Source organism: Bos indicus x Bos taurus, chromosome 8 (assembly GCF_003369695.1).
Source record: "Bos indicus x Bos taurus breed Angus x Brahman F1 hybrid chromosome 8, Bos_hybrid_MaternalHap_v2.0, whole genome shotgun sequence".
Classification (NCBI taxonomy): domain Eukaryota; kingdom Metazoa; phylum Chordata; class Mammalia; order Artiodactyla; family Bovidae; genus Bos; species Bos indicus x Bos taurus.
The window spans coordinates 60454942-60474108 of NC_040083.1; the positions used below are offsets into that span (position 1 = coordinate 60454942).

General features: G+C 45.2%; 1 protein-coding gene across 2 annotated transcripts in view; it reads right to left on the reverse strand.

The window, feature by feature from the left end:
- The window catches only part of RNF38 (ring finger protein 38), a 121412-nt gene extending 120100 nt beyond the window's left edge, over positions 1-1312 (reverse strand). For both annotated transcript variants that reach the window (XM_027549662.1, XM_027549661.1), the window contains exon 1: positions 1231-1312. The gene's annotated coding sequence lies outside the window, so the exon portion shown is untranslated. The remainder of the gene's footprint in view (positions 1-1230) is intronic.
- Positions 1313-19167: the final 17855 nt, after the last annotated feature.

The following is a 19167-nucleotide window of genomic DNA, read 5'->3' on the forward strand; positions in this document are numbered from 1 at the left end:
TCAGCAACCCTTTTATCTCCCTTCCCCCACAATGACAAAATACCCTCTCCTTTCCCCCATTCCACAGCTTCTATTTTCTCGCTCCACGGGACCCTCCTCTATCTTTGTCACCTCTAGAACCCCAAGTTCCTTTCCAGGATGTATCTCCAATAAAAACAACCCACTCGAAAGAGAAATGGGAATCCCAAGGGGTACACGGCCCTGTTCCATACCAGGCAGGCGGGTGTGACTAGTCCCGACCCTCTCACTTCCTTCCCCCTTTCATGCCCAGGACAGCTGTTCTTTCTCTGAGGGTTACCCAAGTGTGACAGGTCCAGACCACCAGGGAAAACCTCACTTGGTTCTTCTGTAGCAGAAACGCCTTTACGAGGGTCATATATACACTTGTTTGGGGCATGAACGAAACTCGGGCCGTTTCATGGAAAAGACACCTTACGAGCCTCTCCACAAAAGCAAGCAGGCCTCCCTCCTATTAACTCCAGCTGGACTGGTTTACTCTGTGCAGTGGTGGGGAAGGTGGCCTGGCAGAGACCAAATGGTCCCCGCGATTAGAAGTTTCCGAAGCTCTGACCCACTCACTCAAGAAAGCCCTCTTCCCCGAGAGCACCACCTCACAGGAGTCTCTCCTCCTGCGGATCCCCAAATCGACTCCCCAGCACAACACCAAGCCCCCAAATCCGCCGCCGCTCCGCCGTCCCAGCCCGCAACAGATGCTTCCTCCTAAACTAGCCCCAAAACGCCGGGTGGGCGTGCCTGGGGACGGGCCTAGCGCCCCCTCCTCCGCGATCAATCTCAGTTCTTCAGAGCTGGGGGCTCTTCCTCCTTCCAGCGCCCCCTACTCGGGGCCCGGGCCAGCCCAGAGTGGCCCTGGGTCCCAGCCAGGCTACGACTCTCGCCGGCTATGTGACCTTGGGCAAGTCACTTCCCCCAGTAAGCCTCAGTTTCCTCCTCCGCCCAGCGGAGACCTGGAGAGGTCCTGCCCTGCCCACTCTTGGGGGGGGCGGGGGGAGGAAGGGGGCGGTTAGCAACTGGGTGGGAAAACGCTTTGTGAGCCGCTCGGCACAGCGAGGACGCAAGACTCCCAGGGGCTCCGGGGCCGGACAAACCTGACCCGGACAACGCTCCACCCCCTCCGTGGGGCCGGGCGGCTGGACCGCACGCCTCTGCCCACCCCCATCCCCGGGATCAACCCACGCCCCTCCCCGCCTGGCCCGCTCCTGGACCCCGTACCTGCTCCCGGGGATCGGCCGCAGGCGCCGCCACCCTGGGCGCCCGGCCGGAGAGGCCCGTGGCCCGGAGGGCTGAGGCGGCCGGCGGCAGGGGGCTCGAGCCGGGGCGGCGGGGCGCGCAGGCGGCGCGGGGGCCCGAGCTCGGCGGGGCCCGGCCTGGGAGACGACGACTGAGGCTGGAAGTGCGCGGCGGCCGCGGCTGCTGAGGCGGCGGCGGCGGCGACCGCGGCGGCGGCGCTTCCGCTCATGGCGGGGCCGCGGGCAGCGGCTCCGGCTGCGACTCGACTCCGGCGCGGCAGGCACTGGCTGGGCCCCGGCCGGCAGCGGCAGTGGCGGTGGCGGCGACAGAGGCGGCTCCCGGAGGGGGAGGAGGAGGAGCCGGGAAGCGGCAGCGGCGGCGGAGGGGGCGGGGACGCGGAGGGGGGCGGGGACGCAGCGCCGCAGCAGCCAATGGGCGGCGGGCTCCTCCGCAGACCGAGGCTCCGGGGCTGGGCGGGCGGCGCCGTGGGGCATCCTCTGCCGCTGCCGCTCGCTGAGGCGGGGAGGCTGAGGGCCGCCTGCCGGGAGAGCCCAGCTTCGGGGTCTGCTCCGCCCCCGGTCCGCCTCCGAGGCGCGGCTGCGGGCCTCCGGGGCCTGGCCTCTAGCGACCCAGGCCCGGGTGCACCTGGGTTCCGTCGCGGCTGCCTCTGGCGCCGGCATTGGCTCCTGCGAGTTTGCCCGGGGCTTGGCCCGGGTGGCTGCTGCCCGCCAGCGCTCCCGCCCGCGGGCTCCCATTCCATGGGTTGTGCCGCCTTGGCCTCCTTCCTCCACCTCTTCCCACACTAGAGCACAGCCTCTTCTCCTCTCCCTCTCTTGGCTGTTTTCTCCAAGTTTTTCCTTTTCAGACACTTAGGACAGAAACTCTCCCTTCTCTTCTTGGGCTGTATCTCAGTGATGAATCAATCCCTGCGGACCCAGAGAGGGTAACAGACGCAGAAACGAAACGGCTGGAGGTGTGCTGCCTTCTTTGAATCTAGAGACCCATCTTGAATTATGAGCAGAAGCCAAAAATCTGGCTCAGCCCTGGCCCCTCGCCCCTTTTCTGACTTTCTCTTCCTCTTTCCTACTTTAAACGCCCTTGTTGTTAAAAGACTTGCAGGAAGCTATCCAACTCGGCTGGGCCTAGTCTCAAAAGAAGGAGAGGCTGTGCGGTGCAGAAAGGCTTTTGAGTTGTGCTGAGAGCTTTTTTTATTAGAGAAGAATTCCGCAGATTCATGCCCCTTTGCTCCCTCCTCTTCTTGGATGTGATGTTAGTTACTGAACCCATTTTCCTTTCATGTTTCTCTGACTCTCATATCAAAGCCATAGGGGAGCAAAATAATCTCAGTCATGTACTAGGAGTGCCTCTAAGTACAGCCATGTGGGTGAGGGTGCAACTAAACTGCTGAATAGATCATTTCTGTATTGTCCTCGGCCTTTCCTCACATGCAGCCACCAACTGGGGACTGAGCAGGGGGAGAGAGAGCTGCAAGTTGACAAGGCACAGTGCTACAGTGGCGGCTGGCTGGGTTAAAGAAGTGCAGATGAATCTTTGGCAACAGGCATTTCGAATTCCACCCTAACACTTAATGAAGTGTGTGATCTTTTCATTTATACAATCATGACCAATGCTAAACTCTAAAGACCTAACGATAAAAATACAGTCCAGGCCTTTAAAGAGTCTACAGTCTCCTTGGAGGTTGATGAGACGCATTCTTAGAAGTAAAGAATGTAAGGATGAGTAGGAGTTTACCAGGTGGAGCAGATTGGAGGAAAGTGGACTGGGAAGATGTTAAAGTTACAATTAGCTAAAGGACCTAGTATTATCTGAATCCCACCCTTAACTTTCTGGTCATAGAGGAGGCAGGTAACATATTACTAGCTGGGTTTGGTCCCAATGTCTACTGTAGAATGCCCGTAAGCTATTGCATTCTTATCTTTTTTTTTTTTTTTAATGTACTTACTTGGCTGCATCAGGTCTTAGTTATTGCACGTGGGATCTTTGGATCTTTCGTTGTGCCACATGGACTCTCTAGTTGTGAAGTGGGGGCTCAGTGATTGTGGCACCTGGGCTTAGTAGTTGCAAGACACGTGGGATCTTAGTTACCCAGTCGGGGAACTGATTCTTAGCCAATGGACCTCCAGGGAAGGCCTTCTTATCACCTTTGATAGATCTCAAAGCCTTGCATGAAATTAGGCCTATTTCCACTACAAAGTCCAAGCTCCAGTTGCAACTCTTACAACTTCAGTTGGTCAAATGTTTTGTACACTACCCTAGAAGAGAAAAGGCAGGAAAGCAGTTTAACCCAGTAATCAAAGGCGCCAATTGAGGCTTCATTGCAGGCCAGGAAGAAACAAGGGAGAGGGCCAGGCTAGGTCCTGGGCCTCCTCATCTTGCCAGTTAAGGGATGCAAAAGAGAGAATGGATGACATCCATGTGTTCTGTGACCTTTATCTCTGAAAATTTCTGTCCTCCAGCAATGACCGGGAAAGGAGATGAGTATGATGTATTCAGGAAACCACAAGTTTAATAGGGCTGGAACACAGCCTGGGTGGAGAGTTGAGAGAGAGATCAGACAAGAGAATTAACAGGAGACCAGAAGACCATAAAAAATCTTGAGTGCATCTGAACTTAACCCAAGTAACTAAAGAGCACTATTGAAGGGTTTAATGAGAGTGACATGGTCAGATTCAATTTTGGAAAGACTCTGGCTGCTGTGTAGAAAATAGGTTGGAAGGGAATAAGAAGAGAGGTGATAAAACCAACTAAAAAGTTATTGTATCAGACAAAAGATGAAAGTGACCCAAACTGAGGCAGAGATGATAGGAATAGAGAGATATTAAGGTGGTAACGGAGAAGGCAATGGCAACCCACTTCAGTACTCTTGCCTGGAAAATTCCATGGGCGAAGGAGCCTGGTAGGCTGCTGTCCATGGGGTCGCTAAGAGTCGGACATGACTGAGCGACTTCACTTTCACTTTTCACTTTCATGCATTGGAGAAGGCAATGGCAACCCACTCCAGTGTTCTTGCCTGGAGAATCCCAGGGACGGGGGAGCCTGCTGGGCTGCCGTCTATCGGGTCGCACAGAGTCGGACACGACTGAAGCAACTTAGCTGCAGCAGCAAAGGTGGTAAATTCACCAAGACATAGATAGCTGTTGAAAAAGGTGAAAGACAATCAAAGATGACAGAGATTTTTGGCTTGGGCAATTGGGTGAGAGTGGTGCCATTCCTGAAGGTGGGGAATCCTGAATTGGGAACAGAGAACTATATCTTGGTTAAATCAGTTTATTTTTCTAACCCTTACTCTCCTATTCATATAAGGCAGAAGAGCTGAGGAAATTATCTAAACTCACTACTATTACTAAAGTCCTTCTAAGATTGGTACCCAGAGACTTACAAAGAGAGGCAAGATAGCAGAATTGCCCTTTTCACTTTTTATTTCCATTTTGGTTTATTATGGTAAAATATATATATATATGTAACTTTATCATTTTAATAATTTTCAGGTGTATAATTCAGTAGCATTAGCTACTATTAATATCTTAGTTTGAGCTGCCATTACAAAATACCACAGGCTCAGGGCTTCCGTGGTGATCCAGTGGTTAAGAATCCACTTGGAATATGAGGGACACCAGTTCGGTCCCTGGTCCAGGATCCCACATGCCTCAGAGCAACTAAGTCCATGAGCCAAAAGTACTGGAGTCCGTGCACCTAGATCTCATGCTCTGCAACAAGAGAAGCCACCACAATGAGAAGCCCAAGCACCGCAACGAAGAGTAGCCCTACTGCCCGCAACTGGAGAAAGCCCAAATGCAGCAACGAAGATCCATCATGGCCAAGAACTAACTAAATAAATCCTCTTTAAAAATCCTTTAAAAATACCATAGACTGGTGGTTTAAACACAAGAAACTTATTTTCTCACAATTCTGAAGGCTAAACATCCATGATCAACATGCCATCATGGTCAGTTTCTGGTGAGAGCTCCCTTCCTAGCTTGTAGATGGCTGACTTCCCACTGTGTCTTTACATAGGGGGGAGAGAAAGAGAGCAAACTCCCTGTTGTCCCTTGTTGTTGTTGTTATTGGTCAGTCGCTCAGTCATGTCCAACTCTTTGCAACCCCATGGACTGTAGCCCACCAGGTCCCTCTGTCCGTGGGATTTCCCAGGCAAGAATACTGGAGTGGGTTGCCATTTCCTCCTCCAGGGGATCTTCCCAACCTAGGGATTGAACCTGCACCTCCTGCATTGGCAGGCGGATTCTTTTATTATTATTATTTTAATTGAAGGATAATTGCTTTACAGAATTTTGTTGTTTTCTGTCAAACATCAAGATGAATCAGCCAAAGGTGTACATATGTCTCCTCCTTCTTGAACCTCCCTCCCATCTCCCTCCCCATCCCACCCCTCTAGGTTGATACAAAGCCCCTGTTTGAGTTCCCTGAGTCACAAAGCAAAGTCCCATTGGCTATTTCTTTTACATGTGGTAATATAAGTTTCCATGTTACTGTCTCCATACATCTCACCCTCTCCTCCACGCACCACCCCCTCCCAACCGCCCGACCCTGTGTCCATGAGTCTGTTCTCTGTGTCTATTTCTCCATTGCTGACAGGCAGACTCTTTACTGCTGAGCCACCAGGGAAGCCCCTGTATCCCTTTTTATAAGGGCATTAATCTCATCTTGAGGGTCCTACCTTCAAGACCTCAAAACCTAAAATCTCCCCAAGGCCCCATCTACAAATGCTATAACATTGGGAGGTTAAGACTTCAATATATGAATGGGGGAATGCATAATTCAGTTCATAGCAACTACATTCACAATATTTTTCAAACATCACCACCATCCATTTCCAGAACTTTTCCATCATCCCAAACAGGATCTCTGCATCTATTAAACAGTAACTCTCCAATTCTCCCTTCCCCCAGTCCCTGCTACCTCTATTCTACTTTCTGTCTCTATGAATTTATCTATTCTAAATACCTCATACAATATTTGTCCTTTGGGGTCTGGTTTATTTCACTTAGTGTAATGTTTCACAGTTAAACCCTGCTATAGGATGTATCAGAATTTCATTTCTTTTTAAAGCTTAATAATACTATATTGTATGTATACATCACATTTTCTTTATCCATTCATCCATTAGTGGATATTTATGTTGCTTTCACCTTTGGCTATTGTGAATAATATTGCTATGAACATTGATGTACAAGTATTTGCTTGAGTCCCTACTTTCCATTCTGTTGAATTCCACATTAGAGTGGAATTGCTGCATCATACGGTAATTCTATATTTAACTCTTTGAGGAACCACCAAACTGTTTTCTACAGTGGCTACAACATTTTACATTCCCATCAGCCATGCACAAAGTTTCCAATTTCTCTACATCCTCATCGACACTTGTTATTTTCCATTTTTTCTTTCTTATATTAGCCTAGCCATCCTAATGGATGTGAAGTGGTATCTCATTGTGGTTTTGATTTGAATTTCCCATTTCACTTTCAAGGCCACCATGTCTATTACTTGTATTTGTTTTCCAACTTGGTTTGCAAAAGTTTGGGGTGGGGATATCAACAGAGGAGGGAGATGGTAAGAAAATAATGAAAGAGTTATTTCCTGGAAATTATAGACTTCTAATAGCACGTAAAACAAAGAGAAGAGCAAGACAGCCTTGGCTACAATGCAGAATAACACCCTGCAGCCTTAGCAGCTGAAGGATTCCAGATGAATGACAGTGACAGTCATAACCACAGCCAGTAAAGGCAGTGGAAATAGCAATACCAAGTGGAAAGGGCTGGAGCATGAGATGATGAATTTAAACACGAATACCACATGACTATACATGTTCACAGACACATGACAAACACCTGCGAAACACCTCTGAGGTTGCCCTGAAGCACTGGGGATGTGTATTGCAAGGTATGGGCGAGGGCAAAAGAATACATGTCGAGTATTTTTCTCACTGTTATAACACTAATATGCGTTAGTTTCTATTTCCTTAGGCTAGATTTCTAAAAGTAGAATTGCTAGGTCAATGTTTTTAAAATTTTACTTTCCAGAATGATTGTAGTGGCAATTTGTCTATATAGTCTTTTATTTATTTTTACTTAAATGGAGGGGGTTGACTCAATCCTCTTCCTCACTTGCAAAGCCTCTCACATTGCTTTATTTAGTTATTATTCTCTTTTTTCCATATTTTCCAATCTCATCCCCCTTTCTCACCATAGGAAATCGTTCCAGTCTGTCTAGTGTACATCCTTTTGTCTGAAGATGTCTATTTGTAGTGTGTATCATTGTTTTAGACACATATGTTTTTTCCTTATATAAGTAATAGTGTAATTTTTTTCTTTTTTTTTTTCTTCCTTGCAGTAACATGTTTTTATGATCTAGTCTACTGCTTATAATTACTGCATTATACTCCATCCACCACATTTTGCCCATAATTTCAGTTATGGGCATGCAAATTATCTCCCAACTCCCCACAACCAAAAACAATACTGCTATGAATATCTTCATATTTTCCTTCCATGCGTGCTCAGTCATGTCTGACTGTTTGTGACCCCATGGACTGTAGTCCACCAGGCTCCTCTGTCCATGGGATTCTCCAGGCAAGAATAATGGACTGGGTTGCCATTTCCTCCTCCAGGGGATCTTCCCGACCCAGGATTTGAACCCACGTCTCCTGCGTCTCCTGCATCTCCTGTGTCCACTGCACTGGCAGACTGATTCTTTACCACTGAGCCACCTGATACCTATATGAATATCGTTACGTGCCATTATTGGGACCTGTGAGAATTTGAGAGGTATTACATATTCAGTAGCAGAATTGAATATTTTATAGTTTTTTTCTCCTTTATATACCTTTGATTTTCATTTTTTGATTATTGATAAATTGTGCATGTGTGTGTGTGTTTTTAACCACTGTGTACTTCCAGGAGTTTTCTTACCACATCCTTAGCCCTACCCTCCATTGCTTCTTTGAAGGCTAATTTACTTTGTAATTGATTGTAACACATTGAATAAATGTGATACGTGAGTCCACACATGAATTCATAATGATACTCAAAGAGAGAAGGAGAGAAAAGAGAAAAACATTCATTTGCCACCAATGGAAATACTATAACACCAACTCCTTTGTCAGGAAATTGATAATTAAAGAGAAAGAATGAAGCATTTAATCTGCCTTTTTTTGGAAGAAATTAGGCTCAGTCCCAATTGATGAGGGAAAACTTCTTTATAGAACAATGTCAACTAATAAATGTAGGACTGATAAAATTAGAAAATCACCATTTTGCAATTTCCAATAAGATAATTGATTCGGGCAAGGATCATCAGTGAATGTGAAACTATTAGAAAAAGGAAAAAAGAAAAAAAACCAATCTACCTTTGCATCAATTTCCTTCCACTCACTTGCCCTAGAACACTTCCAATTTGCCTGCTGCTCCCACCATTCTGTTGAAACTGAAATGCTTGAAGGACAATGGTGACTTCTCAATTGCTAACCACAATGGTCTTTTCTCATCCTCCATGATCTCTTTATGGTATTTGACATTAGAAGCCACCTTTTTCTTGTAACTTTCTCCTTTCATCCACAAAAGCCTGGTTATCTGTTGCTATATAACAAACCCACTTTGTATTAAATGGTTTAAAATAGTAAATTATTATTTCTCATGGTTTTGTGGGTGGACTGGGTTCAGTTGGGTGTTTCTCCCTCGGGATCTCTTTTAAGGTTGCAGTCAGATTCTAGCTAGGGCTAGAATCATCTGAAAGTTCAACTAGGGTAGATATCCAAGATGGCTTCCTTACTCATCTGGTCCCTAATCTAGATGGCTGAAACAGCTGGGGGTTACCACGGTGTCTCTCTTTCTCGGTGTGGCTCGTCTGGGCTTCCTATTAGCTAGATGGTCTCATGATAGATAGGCTTCTTACATAGTGCCTGACGCCCCCTAGAGTTAAAGTTCCAAGTGTCCCAGGTCAAAACTGCAAGGCTTCTTATGAGACAATTAATGGTTTCTTTCTCATCCGGTATGTATCATCCATTATGTCCAGCACTGGGCTCTTTAGAGGGAAAAGAACTAAAGGGCCTTCCAAAGTGGAGTGTAAAACTCATCCTTATTTTTATTGTTTCGTTTTTAACTATGTGTGTATCCATATCTAACCGCAAAGCAATTTTGAAATACTCACTTTATATCAAGTCTTTCCAAAGCATTTTATGAATTTGTTTTCATAGAACCAAGAAGTCTTTTCTTTAGCATTGTGCTTCTGCAGTTACTTAATAGTTAATTAAATAGCATAATTTCAGTAATAAATATAGTGAACATAAACAGTTTGGGGAACAAAGTACCAGAACAGTCTATTGGCTCTGAGTGTTCAATATACAAGGGCACAAATCAGTGTATTTTATGTAGGGAATGAGAAACATTGGTTAGTCTGGTCAATCAGTTAAAAGGGTTCCTAATTTATCTTTTATTGAACTTTTTGAATTGGAAGTAACAGACACCACTTTTAAGAAACATGTAGAATTTATTGGCTTGAGCTGGGGGCTCAGATGGTGTCACCAGCTCCCAGTATTTCTCCATCTCTCAGCTGTGCTTGCCGCCATGTTCAGTTCAGTCAGTTCAGTCCCACAGTCATGTCTGACTATTTGCGACACCATGGACTGCAGCACGCCAGGCTTCCCTGTCCATCACCAACTTCTGGAGCTTGCTCAAACTCATGTCCTTCGAGTTGCTGATGCCGTCCAACCATCACATCCTCTGTCGAGAGCCACCAGTTGGCTTCATGCAAGATTCCATGTGGGGGCAAGATGGTAATGGTGGCTCCTAGTACAGAAGAGAAAACGTGTTTCTCTCAGCAATCCCACCAACACTCACTACTCGTCACTGGCTAAGATTGGGTATGTGCCCACCCCTGAACCAATTTGTGGCCAGGGCAATGTATTAAGGTGATTGCTTAGGTTCTCTAGAAACCCGACCTAACCCCGTGGAATAAGAAAAATTGCCTTCAGACGTTCCAGCATGCAACTATAGAAATCCATCCCTGCAGGAATGATTGAAGGAAGGACGATGTGTTGCTTGAGGGCAAGTATAGCTTCTTGTTCCTCCCTGTATTCCCTCCCAACTAACCAACACCTTGCCTGTTCTCCTGAATACAGCAGTCATTACTTATGGTGAACTAAAAATTGCGTTCATCTTTCTCTTCATTTACTGTTCATCTTAAGGCAATTTACAGAAGACTTGCCCTTGGTGTGCAAAATGCCAATCCCCATTTGCCTGAATTTTGTTATCTTTTGATCTCTTATGCTGTCAAAAGGTCTCAAGCATAGGTTTGAACGGAGTTTGGATTGAAAGACCCACAGAACTGAGCTCCTTATAGAATGCTCTGAGTAAAGTCTTTCCTCTCCAGCTCAGGTCTTGCCTGTTGCTTTATAATGCTGGTGAGGCAGTTTTAATTTTACCTTCTGGATTTATACTAGAGCCACTTTTAGGGACTCTCCTTGGGTCTTTCCAGTAGTCCTCCTCTCTCCCTTCCCCCTTCCCTTGGTCCCTCCCTTCCCTGCAGCCACAGCTGCCTGGCTCCAGGGCACTCAGAAGGCACTGTTGCCTAGGCAACGCAGGAGGGGGCTTCAATCTCCTGTCTCCCCAGAGGGGCTGGGCTGGCCCTGAGCCAGAAAGAAGCAGGGGGCAGGGGACCCAACTGGCCCTGCACAGAGTGTGTTGGGAAGTAAACAGACCATTGGTGTGCTGCTACCAGAAGAGATGGGGAATGTCATGGGTGTGATTGTATTATACAAGCAAACCGCCGATGATGCTATGGCTGACTGAGAGAACAGGAATGCGACAGGAAAAAAGAAGGCCTGACACATCTTGGCCTGATGCAGTATCAGGGGGTAAAATGGCTGAGGCTTGCAATAGTTTACTGGAGCTGTGGTAAAATGTATTACAAACAGAAAAGTATTGTCTCACTGTTCTGGAGGCTAGAAGTCCCAAATCAAGGTATTAGATGGACCACTCTCCCTGCAAAACCTGTAAGGGCACCCTTTCTTGTATTTTCCTAGTTCCTGATGTATGAGTGCATGCTAAGTTGCTTCAGTTTTGTCTGATTCTTTTCAACCCTACGGACTGTAACCTGCCAGGCTCCTCTGACCATGGGATTCTCCAGGCAAGAGTACTGGAGTGGGTTGCCATGCCTTCCTCCAGGGGATTTTCCCAACCTAGGTATCGAACCTGAATCTCTTGTGTCTCCTGCATTGGCAGGCAGGTTCTTTACATCTAGCGCCACCTTTCCTGGCAGTCTTTGGCATTCCTTGGCTTGCAGCTCAATAACTCCAATGTCTGCCTTCGTGGTCATATGGCATTCTCCCTGACTGTCTCTTCATGTGGCCATCTTCTCACAGGGACATCAGTTATATTGAGCTAGGAGTCCACTCTACTTCTCTATGACTTCATCGCAACGAATTACATCTGCAACAATGCTATTCCCAAACAAAGTCACATTCTGAGGTTTGGGGGGTTACGATTACATACATTTTCTTAGGGGACACAATTTAACCTCTCATGACTTCCCCAGACAGGTATAAATGATGGGCTTAGAAGTTCCTGTCTTATAAAACAAAGGCCTAGAAAGGTTATTTGACTGAGCTAAGGAAGAGGTGGAACATCAGGCTGAGGAACTTGGCTTTTATTTGGCAGAGAGGAATCACGAAGGGTTTCAGAGCAAGTAGCAGTGTAAGCACCTGTGTGACTACCTATGAGACTCGAGATTTTGAGTCCTTAGTTCCTTTTTTTTTAGTACCAGTGGAATGAGCCCCTTCTTTCTTCAGTGCATAGTCATATTCCCTGTCTAAGTCTCAACCTAATTACGTAGTTGAAGCATGGGTAAGCCTCGAAAGTGAATAGCACAGAGTTTGACATGTGCACTTTTGGTCTTCTTCCCTGGTGGCTCAGCCTGCAATGCAGGAGATTGGGGTTCGATCCCTGGGTTGGGAAGATCCCCTGGAGAAGGGTAAGGCTAAGCTACCCACTCCAGTATTCTGGCCTGAAGAATTCCATGGGCTTCCCTGGTGGCTCAGAGGTTAAAGCGTCTGCCTGCAATGCAGGAGACCTAAGTTCGATCCCTGGGTCGGGAAGATCCCCTGGAGAAGGAAATGGCAACCCACTCCAGTATTCTTGCCTGGAGAATCCCATGGACGGAGGAGCCTGGTGGGCTATAGTCCATGGGGTCGCAAAGGGTCGGACACGACTGAGCGACTTCACTTTCACTTTCACTATGCAGTACATGGGGTTACAGAGAGTCGGACATGACTGAGTGACTTTCACTTGGCACAATTCAGAAATAAGAGTGCCATTTGCCAACCATGCCAGCCTTGATTGTCTGATAGTCAAATGAAGATAATAAGAGTATCTATTTCATAACATATATCATGCGTGCGTGCATGCTGAGTTGCTTCATTCATGTCTAACTCTATTCGACCCTATGGACTGTAGCCTGCTAAGATGCTCTGTCCATGGGATTTTCCAGGCAAGAGTACTGGAGTGGGTTGCCGTGCCCTGCTACAAGGGATTTCCCGGCCCAGGGATCAAATCTGAGTCTTCTGTGTCTCTTGCATTGTAGGTGGATTCTTTACCCAGTGAGCCACCTGCGAAGCCCAATATAGATATTTACATATATTTGTAATCATATCTTAGAAGAATGCCTGGCAAAGTAAGAACTCAATAAATGTTCACAATTATGCAAAAATGGACAGTTCATTTGGTGAAGAAAGGCAGGAAAACAGTTTTTAGTAGTGCTGGTTGTAGACTTTAGACCCTGCAACTACCATTCCTTCTCTCTTCTAGGAATAACAGTCTCCCATGTCTACACAGCACTTTTCAGTTCTCAAAGTACTCTGCATTCATTCTCCTCCTGTGTAATCTTTGTGACAATCTTGTGAGACAATCAGGGCTTTTGTTGTTGTCTCCATTTTGCAGATGAGAAACTGAGACCAAGATGGAATAAATCAACTGCTTTTAACTTTTTTTCTTCTGGGACATTTTGAGAGATGCTGCTTTCAGGTGCACACTTTCCACTGTAATTCTTGCCATATCTTTATCCCTTTCTTGCCTATTGTTACACAGCCTTAAAAGAAGGGTAATAAGAACTATATGCAATTCATGTGGAACTATATCTTTGATACATTATTGATGAAAAAATCAGATTGCAAATATGGTACTTACTGTAATAGTCTATGTATGTTTACACATGTATCAAGTTATCAGTGAGTCCATATAGGAGAGAGTTCACGGTGGTTAATTCTGTAATTGAGGAGTAAAATATGGGCAGAGTGGATGGAGGGAGCATTCACTTTTACTTTATATAATTTTTAAATAATTTTGTATTATTTTTATAATGAAAACATAATTTCATTTTGAAAATATTCAGTATGCAAAGCAACATTATTACACGGATACCTTGAAACTGCTCTAATTTTCTTCAAGGAAATCATTCATGAATATGCATAGGCTATCTCTGGAAGGGTATTTAAAAAACTGATGACAGTAGTTGTCTCTCAAGAGGAGGAATGAGGGACCAGTGTTTGGACTCAGGGATGAGAGGAAAATGGACTTTTTACTGTATACTCTTCTATAAAATTTAATTTGTTTTTTAACCAAATGCATGTATTATGAATTCAAATGAATTAAGAGAAAATTACTAAAAGCTTCAGTGATTTATAATTACCAATGAATAATTTGTAACTCACCTCAGGACCAATTACCACACACCAGTGCTTCCTCCTGGGTTAGATACTGAGCAGAGTGTTAAGATCCAAACTCAGGGCTCCTGATACCAAGTCTGTGACTGTCTATATACCAGGAGGAGAAGGGGACAACAGAGGATGAGATGGTTGGATGACATCACCGACTCAATGGACATGAGTTTGAGCAGTCTCCAGGAGCTGGTGATGGACAGGGAAGCCTGGTGTGCTACAGTCCATGGGTCGCAAAGACTCGGACACGACTGAGCGACTAAACTGAACTGGTTGCTTTAAGGCCTGCACCCTGTCATTCCTCAAACCCCTAAGGCCCAACCCCAGGCTCCAGAAACCATGGCAGTAACATCACAATTATCATGCAGAAGAGTCAGGACTGTGAAGTTAACTCCCCAACTAGTCTTTAACCAATCACAATTCTATATTGTTTCTTTTTTTCCCGATGAGAAATAACTCACATGGGATAAAATGTGCACGTATTAAATGTTCGTCTCAGTGAATTTTTAAATACGTTCAACTGTGTACCATCCCAGTTCAAAATAAACACCATACCACCTTTCTAGAAGGTGCCTCCTGCTCATACCACCCCCTAAATGTAACCCCTATTCTGGCTCCTAGCCACCATAGATTAATTTTGTCTGTTTTTGAACTTCACACAAATGGACTCATAAAATTTCTACTCTTTGGTGTCTAGCTTCTTTTGCTTAACACTGTTTTGTGAGACCTGTCCACATGGTGGGTAGCAGCTGTTTGTTCATTCCAGGAATGAAAGTCTGAACCACAGGATATACACACACCTAACTTTATATATACTGACAAACAGCTGTTTGGTGTTGTTGTACAGTTTATACTCCTACCAGTAATATGAGAATGTTTTAGGTGTTCCACATCCTCCCCAACACTTGATATCATCAGTTCTTTAAATATAAGCTATTTTGAAGGGGGTCACTGACTCTATCTTGATCTCGCTTCACCCTCCCAGCCTCAGTTCTCTGGTTCCCTTTCTGCTCAGTCACCTGGTCTAACCACCCCTCAGTGGACTTTTCTGACTCCTGATCAATGCGTCCAGGCCTTCTTTCCTGGAGAGAGCCCTCTCCTGCTATAACCCCTGCTATGGGTTGAATCACAGTGGTTACCACAAACAAATCTGATCTCTGCTAAAGGCTGAGACCTAATTCTGGTACAGACTGAGCCCTAAAGTTGATCACAGACAGGTCTCTTCCCTAATCACTGACTATACACATAGCCCAGCACAGACTGAGCCCTAATCACAACTACATGGTGAATCCTGATACCAATCACAGTCTGAGCCATGACCCCAGTAGCAGACCAACATCTAATGTCAGATGTAGCCTGAGCCCTGAACCTACTCAGACTAACCTGATCCAAACTCAGACTGATAAATAAAAATAGATCAAGTACAGCATTAGAACTTACAGTTGACATTTGAACAACACAGGTTTGAGCTGCACAGATCTAACAGCATATTTTTTCTCAAATACTGTAGAATCCACTGTTTGTTGAATGCATGATTAGTTGAATCAGATTCACTGTTTGTTGAATGAGTGGTTAGTTGAATCAGTTGTGGAACCACAGATATGAAGTAATTGGGAGTATGAAGGAGCCCCTGGTATGAAGGAACCCCAGGTAAGAAGCACTGACTATAAATTATAGAGGGATTTTCAATTGTGGTGGGTGGGCACTCCTAACTCCTGTGTTGTTCCCGGGTCAACTGTATTAGAGAAAGTGAAATTACAAGAAAAAAATGCATTGTGAAATGGGTTACAATTTCTATGGTCTCTTCTTGGTTCACCTCAAATTTTAACTGTAACTAAATTCTGCTAAGTTAGGGAAAAAGACTATAACCAACCTCACCCTGATGTGTTGTAACGAACAGGCTGGAGGCGGGGGAGTGTGGCTCAAGGAAGCCTAAAGCTGAGCTAGCCCTGCAGATGGTGGTGGAAAGACCGGCAACCTTCTTCCTGTCCTCACAAGATGGCAGGTTTATTTTAAGGCTGTTTTTAACAGCTTAAAAAAACGGATTCAAAGAACACTGGGGGAAGCCTCTGATTTTTGGGCTTCTGCCATGGTACCGTTTTTTTTTTTTTTTTTAAACAATGGTATTTGACTCCTAGTGAGATTTGTTCCTTCATTGCATTCTGATCATATTGCTTTTCACATTCCCCTCCCTGCAGTGGCTGTTGGAAAGGAAAAAGGAACAGAACTTTCAAGAATGAATGCTTAGAGGTTCTGTTTGCTGTTTGTCTGCTAAAAACAAGAAGCTAGGAACATAAGCAGCAGGCTAAGAACATAATTTTCACTTCTCATGCCCTTGAGAAAAATTTTGATTTCACCCTTAACACTAGGCGAAGTACCCTTAACGGACTGTGTTCTGTAAAGGATGGGTGATAAGTCTGCAAAGTGGACTTTCACAAATGTTTTTTCTCCTGGACAAAAATCCTAATTGGTTTGAGATTTATGATTTTTTACACATAAACTGGATAAGGAGTCTTGTGGTACTACAGACAGGCACTGGACTGGGAGTCAGGAAACCTAAGCGGTTCCGCCACCATTGGTGATGTGGTGCAAATCCCTTTCTCTCCCTAAGCTTCCTCTTGCCATCAATAATAATAAAGTTTAAATGAAGCTGTTTGTAATATCTTTTATATACCTCGTCGATTTAATCCTTACGACAGTCTTATAGAGATGAGAACTCTCTACAGTTCCTCTCTATGTAAAATTATTCTCATTTTACAAATGAGGTAGCAGGGGTTTAACGGGAATTAAGACTTGCCCAATATAACACAGAAGTCAAGTAGTTTTATTATTTAGTCAGGCAGTTTGTTGTTATTTATCATTAATTTGCTCATTGACAAACATCTATTAAGCACCTTTATGTGCCAGATACTGTTTTAAACTCAAGGAAAGGGGGCATTTTCAGACCTAATATGAACTTGTTGGGTTTTCTATAAGGGTTAATATGTTAGCTAAAGGTGGGTATGAATAGAGAATTTACTTTCTCCTTCTCTTAGGACCAATTTGGGCTAACTTTATAGCTCTATCCCCCTGGAAATGTAATAAAGGTGAAATGTCAGCTATAGTATTAGGCAGCATTGATTATGGTAAAAATAACCCCTGGTTGGTAAAATGCATCTGGGCCAGCATATGTAAGTACCTGATGCGAAGCCAAGGCTTTGGGCCTCCCTAAGCACAGTGACTCCTGTAACTAGGTTCATCTCCTACAGAGAACCTGAAGGTTATGCCTGTGGGACACAAGATATTGATTCCTATTTGGGACAGGGTATTTCTTTTTAAAAAAAAATAGATTATCTATTTATTTATTATTTTTGGCTGCACTGGGTCTTTTTGCTGCGCCTAGGCTTTCTCTAGTTGCAGCGAGCAGGGGCTACTCTTTACTTGTGTGTGTGTTTCTCATTGCAGTGGCTCCTCTTGTTGCAGAGCACGGGCTCTGGGGCATGTGGGCATCAGTAGTTGAGTCACGTGAGCTCGGCAGTTACATCTCTTGGGCTCCAGAGCACAGGTGCAGTAGTTGTGATGCATAGGCTTAGTTGCCTGCAGAATGTGGAATCTTCCCAGAGCCCTGCAATGGCAGGCAGACTCTTAACCACTGGATTACCAGGGAAGTCCAGGGGCAAGGGCATTTCTAAGCTAAAGTTGTCACAACATTCACTGATGTGATTTTTATCTCCTTTGGCCTGGGGAGCTGGATTACTGGACAACTACAGCAACTCCTGAGGAAGAGAAGTACCAGGTGCTGCCTTATCAGCATGCTGTTTCTTATCCAGGCCCATTGTAAATTAATCTGATGCCAAGTGAGTGTAACTGAGTGAAGCTAAATTTCCAGTCGAGCCCAAAGAGCATCTGATGATGGGACATTTCAGGAACAAAACCAGGTCATGGAGATAGGAGTCCAGTCTTGTTTTTTTTCTGACTCTAGAGCCATGGTTCTCAATCTTGACCACATTCTAGACTCAGAAAAAATTATTTATTTATTTATTTTTGGCTGCGCTGGATCTTTGTTGCTGTGTGGGCTTTTTTCTCGTTGTGGTGAGTGGGGGCTACTCTCTAGTATGGGCTTCTCATTGTGGTGGCTTCTCTTGTTGCACAGCATGGGCTCTAGGGCAAGCAGACTTTAGTAATTGTGGCACGTGGGCTCACTAGTTGTGGCTCCTGGGCTCTAGAGCACAGGCTCAGCAGTTGTGGCACACAGGCTTAGTTGCTCTGCAGCATGTGGGATCTTCCCAGATCAGGGATCAAACCCATGTCTCCCGAATTGACAGGTGGATTCTTTACTACTGAGCCACCAGAGAAGCCTTAGATTCAAATTGAAATCTTTGAATCACTTGCCACAGTGGACACAGCAATGGAAAAGAGCAAAACAGTTACACACACAACACAGATGAATCTCTCTGACATAATGGTGAAGCAGAAAAGCACCTACAGGCTAATTCCACTGATCTGAAGTTCAAAAGCTGGCAAAACTACCCAGAATAGTGCCAATTGTTGAGGAGTGGGTATTGATTAGAAGAGAGTACAAAGGAGCCTATTTGTGCTCATGCTCAGCTGTGTCCAATTCTTTGTGTCCCTATGGACTGTAGCCTGCTAGTCTCCTCTGTCTGTGGGATTTCCCAGCAAGAATCCTGGAATGGGTTTCCATTTCCTCTTCCAGGGGATATTCCCCACCCAAGGGTCAAACCCTCATCTCCTATGTCTCCTGCATTGCAGGTGGATTCTTTACTGCTGAGCCACCAGGGAAGCCCACAGAGGAAACTTCTAGGGAGCAATAAATATTCTATGTCTTGGTCTGTGGTGGTTACATGAGTGAGTGTATATATTCATAAAATATGTGAAGCAAAGTTAATCCAGGAATTATGAAGCAGAATGGTAAGCTGGACTCAAAGCTGGGTGGGATGTTTAATGGGAGATCAGGCAAATTTGAGGCCTTGAGGCTGTATCTTCTAGAAAAGCTCCCACTGATTCTGCAGGGTAGAGAATGCAAGCCCCATGATACAGTGTGTGAATAGTATTTTGATCAGAGAGACCCAAGGCTTTGAAGAGAGGAGAAATAGGGGTACATGACCTGGATGACCAACTCCCAGGGAAACAGGAAAGCAGCATCTGGGTCTGGAACCAAAAGGCAAACCTCCACC